The sequence below is a fragment of the Montipora foliosa genome, chromosome 7 (assembly GCF_036669935.1).
Source record: "Montipora foliosa isolate CH-2021 chromosome 7, ASM3666993v2, whole genome shotgun sequence".
NCBI classification, from domain to species: Eukaryota; Metazoa; Cnidaria; class Anthozoa; order Scleractinia; family Acroporidae; genus Montipora; species Montipora foliosa.
In genome coordinates this window covers 19,477,946-19,492,945 of record NC_090875.1, presented here as the reverse complement: position 1 = coordinate 19,492,945, position 15,000 = coordinate 19,477,946, and the positions used below count along the sequence as shown (strand labels likewise).

The following is a 15,000-nucleotide window of genomic DNA, read 5'->3' as shown; positions in this document are numbered from 1 at the left end:
AGGCAAGGTCGGTAGCAGAAAGCAGCGAAGGGCCAACTGCGTCCAAAAGCGATCGCACGGGCCGAAATCCCGGGATGACTCGTTTGGTACGACGCTCCAGCGCCGGTGTCTGGAGGTACTGCGTTTTTCTCTCTTCTTCAAACATTCCGTTCGCGCATGCGTAAACGTTCTGGCTCTCCGATACGTAGCCTACCAACAAAAATAAAAATAAAAAAATTAAGATGCTGGTTTTTACAAGGAAATCAAGGAAATGAGAATCGGGGGGCTTCCCTTGTCATGGAATGGCAGAATTACCCAGAATTCTTTTTGGTCATGAAGGAGGCAACTTGAGAAGCACGAGACTGGCCCTCATCGAATGGCTAAAGCGCGGCCGGAGCCAAAAGTAGTGAGAAGAAGATCTCTAGCCAGATACTAAGGAGTAACCCTGGTGTGTGCTGTTAACGTAGACTTTTGATTTCTGAACAAGCTTTTACTCTAGAAAACTCGCAACAAATTAATTGTTTGTTTCGCTGCTATCCTCATAGCAAAAAACTGGCCTTTCGTAATTTCTTGTCAAGCAAAGGGTATAACGTAAATAAGAGAATACTGAGATTTATATTTGCAATTTACTTGTCCTCTTACCACTTAAGTCAAACTCTACACCTCTATGCATTGAAAATCTTCTTATGCATGATCTTCGCGGAAATTACATTCTGTCTTTCAATGAACCTAAAACAACCAGTTATGGTCTTAGTTCTTTTCTAAGGTATCAGCTGAGTTGCGAAATGCACTACCTGAGTTTGTTTACTGGTTTTGAAAGAAAATCGAGAGTCGCATTTTGTACAGCGGCTGTTCTTGTTAATTAATATATCTTTAAGTATTGTGTATTCAGTTATATACCTATATATGCTATGTATTGTAGCTGTAAATGTAATGTCTCGAAGATATTAGCTCTTGTAGTTATTCAGAAATTCTAGATGAAATAAAGTTTTTGCAAGCATGCATGTATGTATGTTACCTATAGCAGGGCGCATGCGCACACTTTGTAATCTGTGACTTCAATGCTTACCATATGACAGATAAAATGACTTTACACCTGAATATATAAGCCATGGAATTCTTACGTTAAATTGACAAGGGCGGTTTGGAGCTGTGAGTAGGCGTGGGATTTGTCACATATGGTTTAGAGGCCGACATATCTCTCCCTCAATGCCGTACCGGGAGGCAAGGTCGGTAGCAGAAAGCAGCGAAGGGCCAACTGCGTCCAAAAGCGATCGCACGGGCCGAAATCCCGGGATGACTCGTTTGGTACGACGCTCCAGCGCCGGTGTCTGGAGGTACTGCGTTTTTCTCTCTTGTTTAAACATCCCGTCCGGAATTGACATTTTAGTTGAACAGATTCTACAGGCAGGAACTCGTAAGGTAAGAAGCGCGCGTTTCTGGTCTTTCATGCAGACTGGGACGCCTAAAATGCTCTTTTTTAAACATGGCGGTTCTCGAGTGGATCATGGTCATATATCTTCTATATAAGAATCCCAATTGCTGTGTTATCACTCGGCAACAAACAAAGCTAAACAATGCCATAGGTCGGTTACCAAACTTCACTCTAAAGCTAAACATTTTAAAATCAAAGCTTAGGCGTACTTATTCTATCTTAAGCCTAATTACTCTTCAGCAGCGATATTCTATGGGGAACTTAAATTAATCTTTTTTTATTAATAGTGCGGTGTCTTGATCTTCAGTTGTGAGGCGGAAAGAAGTGGTTCATTTAGCGTTTAAAATCCGCCTTCAATTCCAATCCACTGGTACGATTTTAGATTTTCCTTATTTTATCTGCTACCAAAAGGACCCAATTTAAATTACGAATTAACGGTAATCGTTAATTTAAAGAGGAAATGATGTTGCAACCTCCTCCCCAGGAATTTCAAATGAAAGCGGACGGCCCTGGGAACTAGTTGATAAGCAAGATCACCCCTGGATTGGAATGGACCAACGCAAGTTAATGCACAGCTTGTAATGACTTAACTCTTTCCTTGATTTAATTAGGAGGAATTTAGACAAACTGGTTATTCTGTCGAGACAGAATGGACAAGAATTGGGAAGGAAAAAGACAGAAGATGCTTCGCCGGACAAATTGGTTTCTGTTGACGGACCAAACATTTCCTAAAGAAGATCGACGAATAAACAGTTTCTAATTCTAAATATACTTGTAACAATTAAGAGGGCAAAAGACTCGTTGGAATAAAAGCCTCCTTATACTGGAATCTCAACCACAGCTTACTTCTCTTCTGCGTGCCCTTAAGTTAAAATACGAGAGAGTTCTGTTGCATTTTCTGATAAAAATGCTATTTGTAAAACGACAACGGAGATCATGCGCATATTTTGTAATATTTGTAAATCGTACGTGAAAGGTCTCAACGAAATTTTAATTTTAAATTAGTGACAGTTTTCTAACTCATCGCTACCTATCAGTAAATTTCGCTCGCTCTTGCTTGTGTCCTGCGCTGAAGGGCAGTAAAAATCCTAGTGAAAATATACTCATGACTCACTCAATCTCGGTAATGAGTTCGCATACCCTATGACCATTTATGGAAACTGATTGCGCGAGATGTTTCATTAAAGTGGAATAGTCCAGTTCAGAAATAATGACATTTAATAAAACAACCATTCCATTTGCACTCATTGGATATGACATAGCTACTTTGGCAGTTAACCACCCAAAATACAAAAGCGCTCCTAAAATAATTGCAAATTATTGTTTGCGCATGCAAAATGTCAAAGGGATAAACTATCTGATTTCGTGAGAATGTTACCGCTAATAAATTTTAAATATAAATGTAACTTTGCGAGAGAGTGAAAGAAATTTACTTTTGGGTAGTTCTTGTGTATTGCGACTGAACTTCGTCGAGGATAAGCAGAACAAATGATTGATGTTAAAAAAAGTGAGACCACTGACCATTCATGAAAATAATAAGTCAGCTAATTATAACTAAGCATGATGGAATGACAGATACCTTGCTTGCCAACATTTTCACTCAGCACGCGCTTAATGTAAGACAAGAAGGAACGTTGCGACACTTCGCGCGCGCGGTAGAAATGTGCGGGAAAACTAACTGGGAAGGTTATCACTTTCAGGTGATCACTTCATGAGATCAGTTAAACCCTTACAGTAACCTCGTTTCTAAATCGAAAGTAAGCCACTGAATTTGGACATTGTCTCTTGCGCACGCGTACCTCTAGGTGTAAGTATCTTCGTGCTAAAGCTCGCGCAACGAATTCTTTTGGTATTGTGACGCAAAAAGGCATCACTGCAGCAAATGAAAGTATTTACTTGTTTTGCTCAGTTTGTACCGGAGGAACGATTTCCTTAGTGTTGGGTTAAGAGATAAGATTATAATTCAATATTGTTATTGGTTCAAACGAGCTTCATAAACTGAAGGTAACGTTATTTACCAGCATACAGAGGTTCGTTTTCGGCGGAGAATTCTTTTCCGTGAAAAACTAAAAGCGGAGTGATTTTAACTCATTGATTTTTTTACGCACAAATTTCGTTTTCCCGTGTTCAGCAATTTCCATTTAGAGCAGGATAACGTATTATAAAGAAGCACGTGTCCTGATATCTTGACGCGTTTATTTTTTTTTCCCTACAGTTACTCCGCAGTTGTTTTTGCGGATTCATCATGGCAAACAACAGTCTTCCTTTGTCTAAGGAGCAACTTTGTCAAATTATAAATCAACAGCAAACTACAATCCAAAGTTTGCTAAGCGAGCGGCAGTGGCTCATTGATGATTATCATATTCAGCAACTGGATGTACAGAAATTTAAACAAACGTCCATATCAGTGGGAAACATACGCAAATGGCTTGTCTGAAGAATTAAACCACGCCAGACAAGATCTGGCTAGCTCACAGAAAGTCATGAGATTCTGAAAGACAAGTATGAGGCCGTTAAGGGCATGTATTGGGAAGTTAAAGAGAAAAAAACGACGCTAATAAAGCACTTCTTCAGTATGGCATGGACCTCGGGAGGGGCGTATTCCAAGAAGGTATGTTTTTCAAACAGTCGTATTACCAACTACTTGAGCAGTACAGAAGAGCATGGTCATCAGCTCCAAGCCAGGCACAAACAGTCAGTGAGAGTCAAGAACCTGAAGCCTAATGATCAGTCAACTCAGTCAAATTCACTGCTTACCTTTAATCTGCTTCATGCAAACCAGCGCCCCTCCCGAGATGGTTGTCTCACCGCTCCTTACTTCCATCAACTCGAGTGGTTCCCAACGTTTTCATCACTCAAGGAGCTGACCTTTCACAGCAGCCACAAGGCTCCATAATAATCAGCTTGCTTCCAAACACTTTTGTCGTGGATATGCCAAATGTTGCTGGCGCGTTAATGAGTCCAACTGAGGAAACAGCACAGGAAATGGAAATCTTCGAGACTCAGCTAACCGAGAAAGAAGAATATTCATTGTTCTCACACGATATCGTGGAGCAATCTCAATTATACCTCGAATATCGGACGCCCTGTCGCTTGTGACGAGAGAATAGAAGATCCTGAGATCTCCATTAGCCAGTCTCTCTGCGAACACACGCAAAATGAGGTAAGCCGAAAAAAAGAAGTAAAAAAATTGGACAAGGAATCGCGATGCGCTGGTCAGTGCCGTATTTATCTCTTCAGGGATATCTAAGACATTGAAAGTAATGTTTACCTTTTTGTTCAAAATACTCGGCTTATTACCGGTACTCGATTTTACTAGTCTCACGATCAAAATACAATTTATGGAGGAGATATGTCCAACTGAATTAAATTATTATTCATTTACCTTTTCATTCACTCAGCTGTTAGTTTTTCTACTGAGTAATGTTCTCTCATGGTATTTCTAGGAAGCCGCTCTTTCCGTTGAAGTGTCAAATGAGAGCGTACAAGAGATAGATGTCTTCGAGCCAAATGCTACCAAGGAAGATGATTTAGGGGAACCATCTGAAGTCCAAGAAACTCTAAATAACGCAGACGCAGTCTCCACTGAAATGCAAGTCGAATGCGCATCCTATCGAGGCGATGGGATGGAGATGGATATCTACGAGCCAAGTGCTACAAAGGAAGATGATGTGGAGGAACCATCTGAAGTCCAAGAAACTTTAAATGACGCAGACGCAGTCTCCACTGAAATGCAAGTCGAATGCGCATCCTATCGAGGCGATGGGATGGAGATGGATGTCTACGAGCCAAGTGCTAGCAAGGAAAATGGCGTGGAGGAACGATCTGGAATCCAAGAAACTTTAAATCACGCAGACGCAGTCTCCACTGGAAAAATGCAAGCCGAATGCGCATCCTATCGAGGCCATGGGATGGGAAAATGGATGTCTATGAGCCAAGTGCTAGCCAAGGACGATGATGTAGGAGGAACGATCTGGAATCCAAGAAACTTTAAGTGCCGCAGACAGCAGTCTCCCCTGAAATGCAAGTCGAATGCGGCATTCTATCGAGGCGATGGGATGGAGATGGATGTCCTACGAGCCAAGTGCTAGCAAGGAAGAATGGTGTGGAGGAACGATCTGGAATCCAAGAAACTTTAAATGACGCAGACGCAGTCCTCTACTGAGAATTGCAAGTCGAATGCGCATCCTATCGAGGCGATGGAATGGAAATGGATGTCTATGAGCCAAGTGCTAGCAAGGAAGCATGCAATGTGGAGGAACGATCTGGAATCCAAGAAACTTTAAATGACGCAGACGCAGTCTCCACTTGAAATGCAAGTCGAATGCGCATCCTATCGAGGCGATGGGATGGAGATTGGATTTCTACGAGCTACAAGTGCTAGCAAGGAAGATGATGTGGAAGAACGATCTGGAATTAAAGAAATTTTAAATGACGCAGACGCAGTCTCCACATTACAAGTCGAATGCGTATCCCTCCCTACGCGATGGAATGGAGGTAGATGTTAGCGGGAGCAAAGTAATATCCGCAGTCGAGGGCTGCTGGAAAGACGTAAAACCGAAGGTTAGGCTTCGACAGAGCTACAATCATAATGTGAATACGACCCACTTTTAGCACACATGTTTGGTTAGATGATTCTGCTATCTCTGTGAAAGAAAGATGTGCGCTGTGGTGTAAATAGTATAGGATTCATTTGATATTTTGCAATTATGACGATAACTATGACATTGTTTACAATTTATACATTTTTTGAGCTCTATCTTCATCACTTTCATTTAAATTAAGTCATCAAACTTGAATGCGAAAACAAAGGTTTTCACTTATCGCTTTGGTCACTCAAAAGATGCACACTTGACCAAGAGCTTTTTTTTCGCCCTATAGCTAGTCTGCTTTTTTAATGCTGCGTAGTGAGAACCAAGTGGATTGGTCGTTCGTTAATTAAATCATTCCGGCAATCATTACCTGCTTTATTCAGTTTGTCTTTTTTCTGAAATTTTTTCATTTTTTTTTGTTTTTAAAAACTAAGGCCTCCACGGATTAGATAACGTTGTTATCGACAACTGTTTACAGTCGAAAAGTTCAAGTTATTTAAATCGACAACTGTTAATGTTAGGAAATCCGTTCCACAGACGCGGAAGGTTTCAGTCGTCGATAATCGGTATTTTTTTTTACGGGAGCCTTGAGAAAATAGTGGCCAAGAAATGAAGAACCACTTACTTTAAAAATCGTGTCCGACGCTGCGAAATAAACTTTTTTATTAAATCTCTCAGATCGTACGCGCGCTGTAATTGGCTAAATTAGCGGGCCGTATTCTACAGTACGGCCGTCTGAACACCCCGCTATATTTAACAATTTCGACAAAACATCATCTAGCGAGTTTTCATGTCATTTCTGTTGCATAAACTTGTACTGAAAACTGTTTGAATCTTGCAAGCAACTATTTCAAACTTAACAGCCAAGAAGATTTAGTTTTTGGGATTTTGGCACGGCATTCTTTGTGGCAGTTGAACCTTCCGCTTCACTTTGACTAGTTTCCTTGCCGCGCGCCGGTTATCCTCAGAGATATAATAAATATCTCACTAACCTCGTTTTCTCGGTCCGTACTGTAAGTTACGGATCCTCGTTTTTTCCCGTTGATTTATGGCCCGCGCGCTTCGCGCTTGGGCCATAAATCAACGGGAAAAAAAACTCGGTCCGTAACTTACAGTACGGAGCTCGAACTCGGTTGGTAAGAGGTATAAATTTAATAGTAATCGATAACTTGCTCTCAGACCGGAAAGAGGAAGTTGTCGATAGTAAAACGGCCGCGTTTGTTATCGACAACTAAGGTAGTTTTTTTTTCTTTTGAAAAAGAAAACTACTTTAGTTGTCGATGACAAACTTTGTTGTCGATGCCTTGATTTTTGGCAGTTTGTAGTCGATAACTTGATTCACACAAGCAGTGTTTTTGTCATCGATATTTTTTGTTATCGTTATCGACAACAAACTTGCCTCGTCTGTGGAGACCCCAATTTATTAAAGTTATTTAGTAATAAATTAATTAATTGGTTTGTTTGTTTTTGTTATACGTGAATCAAGTATCAGTCGGTCTATTTCAAATATTCATGGTTTCTTCCACAAGTTTGAAGGGAAAAATGAAGCACTCCGGTATTTAAAACTAAAGTAATTGTCCTTAACTGAGCCCACGTTTTATTCTTCTGGATAGTATTACAACGTGACCTGTAGCACCGAGGATCACAGTATATATGTTCATTTTCTTTTTTCCTTTTTTTCTTTTAGAAAAAAACTGTGTGAGACGAATTCTTGGCTGGGTCCGCAAGAGATTTTATTTGTGGATCTCGCAAATTGGAGCGCAAGACTGAATTATGAACAGGCACTGATTCGTTGGTTTAGGATTTTGTTTTGTCGAATGAAAGATGAAGGACAATTACGATTAAAAGCAAATCAATCTTTAAAAATGAAAAAAACAAAAAAACAAAAAAAGGACAAAAAACAAAACTAAAAAAAAAAAAAAAACAAATGCATTTACAATTAAAGTGCTACTACGATCAAAATTCACTTCTCGTTTTCCTTTACATTTCGAAAGTTCTTGTGCTGAATATTCAAATTGTGAGATTTTATGCAATCATTTCAAGAGTATAAACTTTTTATTTTGAACGGTCCGCCATTGCTTGGTGCGTTTCAGCGATCCGGATCGACGAGAAAAGTGACGCAATTTACCCACGGCTTTAAAATACACGGTGTAAATGCGGCTTAAATAGTATGCAGAACACGAAATTGAGAATCTGAAAGCCAAAAACTCTCGTCACAGTGCTGCATACTAATTAAGGCACATTGAGCATCGCGTGTTGAGCATTTAACGCAACTGAATACTTTTGAAATGTGTAGAAAAACGAGAACTGCTTTTTTTCATAGTAGTAGCAATTTGAAAAAAAAAAAAAAAAAATTATATATGTATGTTAAAAACAGATTCAAGGGAGGGGAGGGAGGGAGGGTCCTTTTATTACAAGTACTTCAAAAGTGGTAGAAGCAATATAAGAGAAGGTATTTTAATACCTTTTGGTGCGCGACTACTGAATAAGCCTTCCATCTTATTTACTGTTCTATGGTAAGAAATTTGACCATAGCTAGAACAAGAAGATGGAAGGCTAGGAACATTTTGTTACTAAGTCGGTAACTTTCCGAAGCAATCAGCCTTTCAAAAAGAAATTTTTGAATTTCACCGAAAAAAGTAATAGAGCCCATTGCCAAGTGACTCATGTAGATTTTGGCTTTTCTTGGGGTCTAGGGGGAGGGGAGTTTCTCTGGGAAGATGACTGGGGGCACGGATAATTGCCGCTTATCAGCGGAAAAAGAAAAAACAATAACTAAAGGAGTAATGTATAGTTTTAATCGTGGAAATGCTAGAAACGAACTGACTGAAATTGTACGTCAGTAAGAGTAAGGTTTTTGTGAGTTCTTTAATAAAAACAACATTAAGTAACTTGTTTGAACTGATGAGTCTCAAGTTACGTCATCAACGCCATGTTGGTAGGGTGAAGCTGTATCGAAGGCGTTGATCGAGGACAGAGCACACCAACCTCGTTCCCAGGGTCTCTCTTCTCTGCCTCCACTGTCGTTGAGAGAAGACCTGGTCCAGGCTGGTCACGTTGCACTCGTCGACAAACAATTTTCCGCAACTGTTTTTATGGAGGGGGCACAATAATTTTAAATTACAATTTCTCGTGCCAGTTCTTGAGTGAACATCGGAGTTTTATTTGTTTAAAATAGTCGGGTAGAGTACCAAGGGTTTGGCATAGACGGAACTCCTATCAAAACCATACTAAGCTACTCGGCTTGACAATCAATGATACGCTAACACATGAGACGACCATATAGAAGAACTTGCTAAAAAAGCGTCTAGGAAACTGTACTTTCTTATTCAACTTAAGCGTGCGCGCATGCTCTTACTTCAGACCTTGTAAGATACTATTGCGCATGTATTAGGTCTTCACTAGATTACGCTGGTCCTGTTTTCCATTACCGTTTACCAAAGTATCTTTAAGTCGAGCTCGAAAGAGTGCAAAGGAGGGCCCTATCATGCATTTTTCCCAGGGTGCAACTACTCGGTCGCCCTTCATTTAACCGGTTGATGGAGTCCATCAGGGCCACCAGGAAAACTAATCACGAACACCTGGTTTAAGTCTATTGTGAATGATCGACATAGTAAGATTACCAGCCTCCTGCCTCCCTCAGTTTCTATCTCATATGGGCTGAAAAGGCAGAGATGAAAGAAAGTTTCTGCATGTGTGTTTGTTACCTTTAGCAGGTGACTTACCATGATGAGAAAAAGAATATATAAGCGATCCGAAACAGCTTACGTTAAAGTTCGCCCCTGTGACCAAAAATCAATTCATATTTTTCATTGGGATTTCAAAAACTATGTTAACAAACGCCCTAAGTGACCCACGTTTTAAGCCTTGATTTCAAAGAGACACCTCTTTATTTTAACTGGAATTTTCCTTTTAAATGCGTCCGCCATTACGAACATCATGTTCTTGAGAGAGCTGGATTCGAGGAGAACATGACGTCAATAGGCTTCACTAGTTTTAGAGTGTTAGAAGAATGCTATATAAGTTGGTTGATAAGCGTCCGCCGATAGTTAGATATGCGAAGCGACGGGAGGGTTTGTTGGGGCGCGCTGGTTCATTTGAACTTTTAAACTCACGCTTTGCATATATAAATAAGCTGCGTTTACACGCTGAAATTTTAAGCTAGTGAGGCCTCTGACGTCACGTTTCCATGGATCCCAACCGTCTGAGGTCCAATCGATCAGTTTTGAACTTACACTCAAAGAAAAACGGGCCTTGGATAAAATGAAAGCTCCAAAATTTTGCCAGTCAGGTTGTTAAGCAAAAACATTTTCAAAATCTGAAGGAAAAAAGGAAGTGGTTTTTTGATCACACGGGGCACTTTAAAAACGTTATGACAAGGGCGGTCTGGAGCTGTGAGTAGGGAGTGGGGATCACTGTCACATGATGGTTTAGGGGCAGACATATCTCTCCCTCAATGCCGTTACCGGAGGACGGCAAGGTCGGTAAGGGGCCCAACTGCGATGTCCAAAAGCGGATGCACGGGCCGAAAATCCCGGATGGACTCGTTTGATACTATGCTCCAGCGACGGCGTTCTGGAGGTACTGCATCTTTCTCTCTTATTCAAACATTCCGTCAGCGCATGCGAAATTGTTCTGGCTCTCCGATACGTACCATACCAAACAAAAAATTATGTTGTTCTTTTTTACAAGGATTGACATTTCCAGTTGATTGCTTTACAGGCATAAACGTAAATGCTAAGAAGCGTGGTGTGTTCTGGTCTTCCTGGAGGGACAGAGGTTGAGAGAGAGGGTGTCGTTGCAGGACTGGGACGCCAAAATTGTCTTTACCAGAGACCTACGCTACAATTTGGGCAAAGTTTTGGAAGCTAAAAACTTCAATCGGTGCTGTACTTTGCTGGTAGGACTGGCTGAACCGACACTTATAAAAAATCTATGAAAATAAGAATCGCGGCTTTACCTTATGGACATGGAAGGGGCAGAATTACCCAGTTTACGGATTGTCTCATTGAAAAATTCCTGGTTACCACCCAATTTTCCTTTTGGATTTCAATAAACACTTGCTAAGATCTGCTTTTCCCCGCATATTCAGTAAACCGCGTTACTATACCTTTTGAATTAGTAAGCACTCGTCCTTAATGACGCTCGTACTTCCTTGGTGTAAATAATTAAAAATTCGATTCATGAGCTCTCGATTTCTACGAGCTGATACGTTGACGAGGCTGAAGGCCGAATCAACTATCACCCTCATCAGAAAATCGAGATGGCGAATGATTCTAATTGTTTAGTGGAATGTTTTACTAAAATTTACTTCAAATAACGGTTTCCAATTATTTCTTGACGTATTATTAAACTTTGCGCCTGAAAAAGATCGCTCGGCTTGAATCTAAGTTGTGCGCGCGAGCACATCAGCTTTTTCAATAATTTCAACTTTTTTCACGAAACCGTAACTGTTCCTCGTTTAGACTTCTCAGAAATTTAATTACCATTTGCATCCAAATTTTTCTCCAAAAAAAACGTCGTTATTTCCAAGACTACCTCCAGCCACTGCACACTAATGGCTGATAGTTTTCAATGGATCAGCCAATCAGATTACAGCATTTGCATTAGTATACTAGTAGAATTCTACTAAAAGAAATAGATCAGGAAACCAGTGTACAAGGAAGTTATCTTTATTTTCAATATTACTGTTTTGACATCGTTTTTTTAATTGCAGCCTTCACGAAGGGTAGGGAAAGTAGACAACAACCTGATTCAAATGTAGACATGTAATGGGTCTGCCAAGTTATCAATATTTTTAAAACACTGACAGACGACTTAACATGACAATTTTTTCTTGGCTCATGTTTTTGGCGTTTAGGCAATGGATTTGCCAAGACACGGGCAATAAGCCATACTGAGCTTAAAATTAACCTTTTACCTATTAACAATATTGTATTTCAGAGATTATAGATGGACGAAGAAAGAGTTAAACACATTGGATAGAATGACTAGAAAGGTATTGACAATATATGGTGCTTTTCATCCAAAGAGTGATGTTGATAGGTTGTACGTGTCAAGGGTGAATGGAGGCCAGGAACTGAAAAGCTGTGAGGGATGTGTGAGAAGTGAGGAAAACAGTTTAGGATGGTATACGAAGAATTCTCTGGAAGTCCTGCTGCAAGGGGTAAGGGCTACTATTTGCATAGTCCATTTCACAGTTGTGTGCTTAGTTACCTGGCCTCTGAATGAAAATGAGGCTGGAGTTGACCTTGTTTTGATAGAACCCTTACTCATTTTCTTATGTAAATTCTTATTAATTAGCATGACAACAACATCATTAACATAAGAAAAGGAGAGAGGTTTGTATCACAACAAGGTCAACACCAGCCTCACTTTCATTTAAAGGCCAGGAATTTAATGCTGGGGGTAGCCCTGCGTTGGACTAGCCAGGGGGAGTAGAAACACTCCTTGTCGCTTCATGCCACAGAAACCGGGATAAGCTGCGGCCTAATGGGCTTTGCTTGTAAGCAGACTTTACCTTTACCTGATTGACCGAGAAAAATAAATGCGCGCATGTTGCATTTGTTTAATTACAATAAGCTATCTCAATTTTTTTCATGTAGTTATTATTAAGTTTGTGTAATGATATGATTTTTCTCATGCAATTTGGAATTAATGCGCACTAGTAATTTATTTTCGGAGATTTCTTATGCCCATTTATTCCAAATTGCACTTAAAATAATGTAATTGCCTCTACAAAAACTGTTACAATTGTTGTATCTTGCTTTTGACATTATTAACAACTCCAGAGCCAAACGGATGAAAATGTCAATAAAATCCATTGGAACTGAGTCCTTCATGTCCAGCACCCTGGGAAAATAAATTTCTGCACCATTATTGCATTACAAAACTGATTTTATTATATAGATACTGATGAAATACCAGGATTTCTCCTTTTACTAAAAAATCATATCCTCACCATGCGCAGTGAACATAATATTATCATTTTTATCTTTCACATGTGAGAATATAGGTGTCGTCATGGTAACGAACACGATTAGCCAATAAAATGCGAGCTTCCTCTTAATTGTAAGATATTTCTGTGCTTTAATATGATTCTTCTCTACTATGATTTGTTTTTCATAACTTTCATGTTTTGTTTCACGTTACACAACATGTGTGTTTTAGCGGTTGGTAACCACTTTTTCATCATTTCAAAAATGAGTAAAACAAGTTGTTTAAAATCGAGAAATTTCATCACTATCTATATATAAACAGAACATTACATGGCCGTTTGGGGATACCAAATTTTATCTTCTTGTGCTAAAAGGTTCTCTCACTTGTACGCTTCACTCACTCGTGAGATACTTTAAGCACTCGAAGATAAAATTCGTTTCCCTGCACGGCCATGTAATATCCTCTATTTCTGTTGTGGATTACAAGGATTAAGATCTTCTGAGAATGCAATGGTTTAAATCATAGTAGAAATTTTCATCACATTCTCTTGATTGGGTAGCAATTTACTGCAACAGCGAGGAGAATAAGAAATCCTTTGACCCATGCACTCCCGTGATTGAGATTTAACAGATTATTTTTGTCTAACGCCAGACGATTTCCTGGGGAGGTGGCTGAGGAGTGAAATGGGTTATATCTAAAACTATAAATTGCCATGACAATGTTTACTTTTCTTTTTAAAAACAACAAACCTCTTTCTCTGACTAATGGTAAGTACAGTATTAAACAATTCTTGATTTTGATCGGTTCTGTGAGCGACAGTACAGCTTGAGCAATTTTGCGAACCTTCACTACATCACTTGTGCTCATAAAATGAATCACCAAATGAACAAGTTCATAGGATTTTTCATTCATATACTCAAAAAAAATTACTGCATCACGGTGTCTCCATAGCAACTGCAATACTGCATTCTTAAACTTATTTATGCATTATTCATCAGCCAAGCAGAAACATATTCTGTCAAAGATGTAATAAAACATTATCAAACTCGGACAACTTGAGCTACAGTTTAAGACTGAGGAAGTTTTCAGGCTAGTTGTTAAGCTTACCTTATGATTGAAATCCGTTTAAACGATTCTCAGTGCCACTTCTCTGTGCCTAGGCCCAAGAAAAAGAGCAAAAAAAAAAAAAAGAGTAATTTCCCCAACCTGCAAGATTCTACGGTTTACAAGCCACAATACTAAAGGTAACATGTGCACAACGAATGCCAGATTTACTACTTAACAGTATTATAGCACACATATTTTGCACATACAAAATTAGATACATGTTTTTCCTCAAGTTTGTAAATGGGATATGTGTACCACTTTGCAGCTTGTGTTGTAACCATGCCTTAAAGTACCTGTATGTGTGTGTGTCATTTTGTATACGACTGGGTGGTTTAGCGGTTATTAACCACGCCTCCCACCTCTGTGACCTGGGTTCAACCCTGGCCTTGAGGTCGTATGTGGGCTGAGTTTCAGTCAATCTCAACCCGACTCTGAGGCTTTTTCTCCAGATAAACCGGTTTTCCTCCCTCATCAAAATCGACTCGGTCAATTACATCTGGCTCCGGGTTGATACACTCGATAGGGATAACCTCTGGTTTCCTTCCCTTTCATTGAATTAAATGAATAAAGTTGGTATTATTATTATTATTATTATGATGATGATGATGATGATGATGATGATGATGATGATGATGATAGTTCAAAATTACCGGTAATGCAACTATTCACACCATAATGTAACTGTGAAGGCAAGTCGCAGTAATCAGACTTGTCATGGCTTGATTAATTGTAATCATTCCATTTCATTGGATTGACAGATAATCATCATAAACTGGACTTGACTTTACAAAATTAATAACAAAGCTATGCATGAGGGAGGCCACAAAGATCACGTAAGAAGTTACTGTACATGTATTTTTAACAGCAAGACAAATGCAAGATACCTTTCTGTGGCAGCAGATGCAAATAAAGGCTCAAATTCTGCTTCCTTGTGGGAACATTCAGTCA

At 39.6% G+C, this 15,000-nt stretch overlaps 1 long non-coding RNA gene across 1 annotated transcript; it reads right to left on the bottom strand.

The window, feature by feature from the left end:
- Positions 1-12,620: 12,620 nt before the first annotated feature.
- Positions 12,621-14,859, bottom strand: LOC138011193 (uncharacterized). The gene is made up of 3 exons (XR_011124642.1): positions 14,703-14,859; positions 14,053-14,101; positions 12,621-12,858 (listed from the first exon to the last, which is right to left on the bottom strand). It is a non-coding gene; the product is annotated as an uncharacterized lncRNA (long non-coding RNA).
- Between the last annotated feature and the right edge of the window lie 141 nt (positions 14,860-15,000).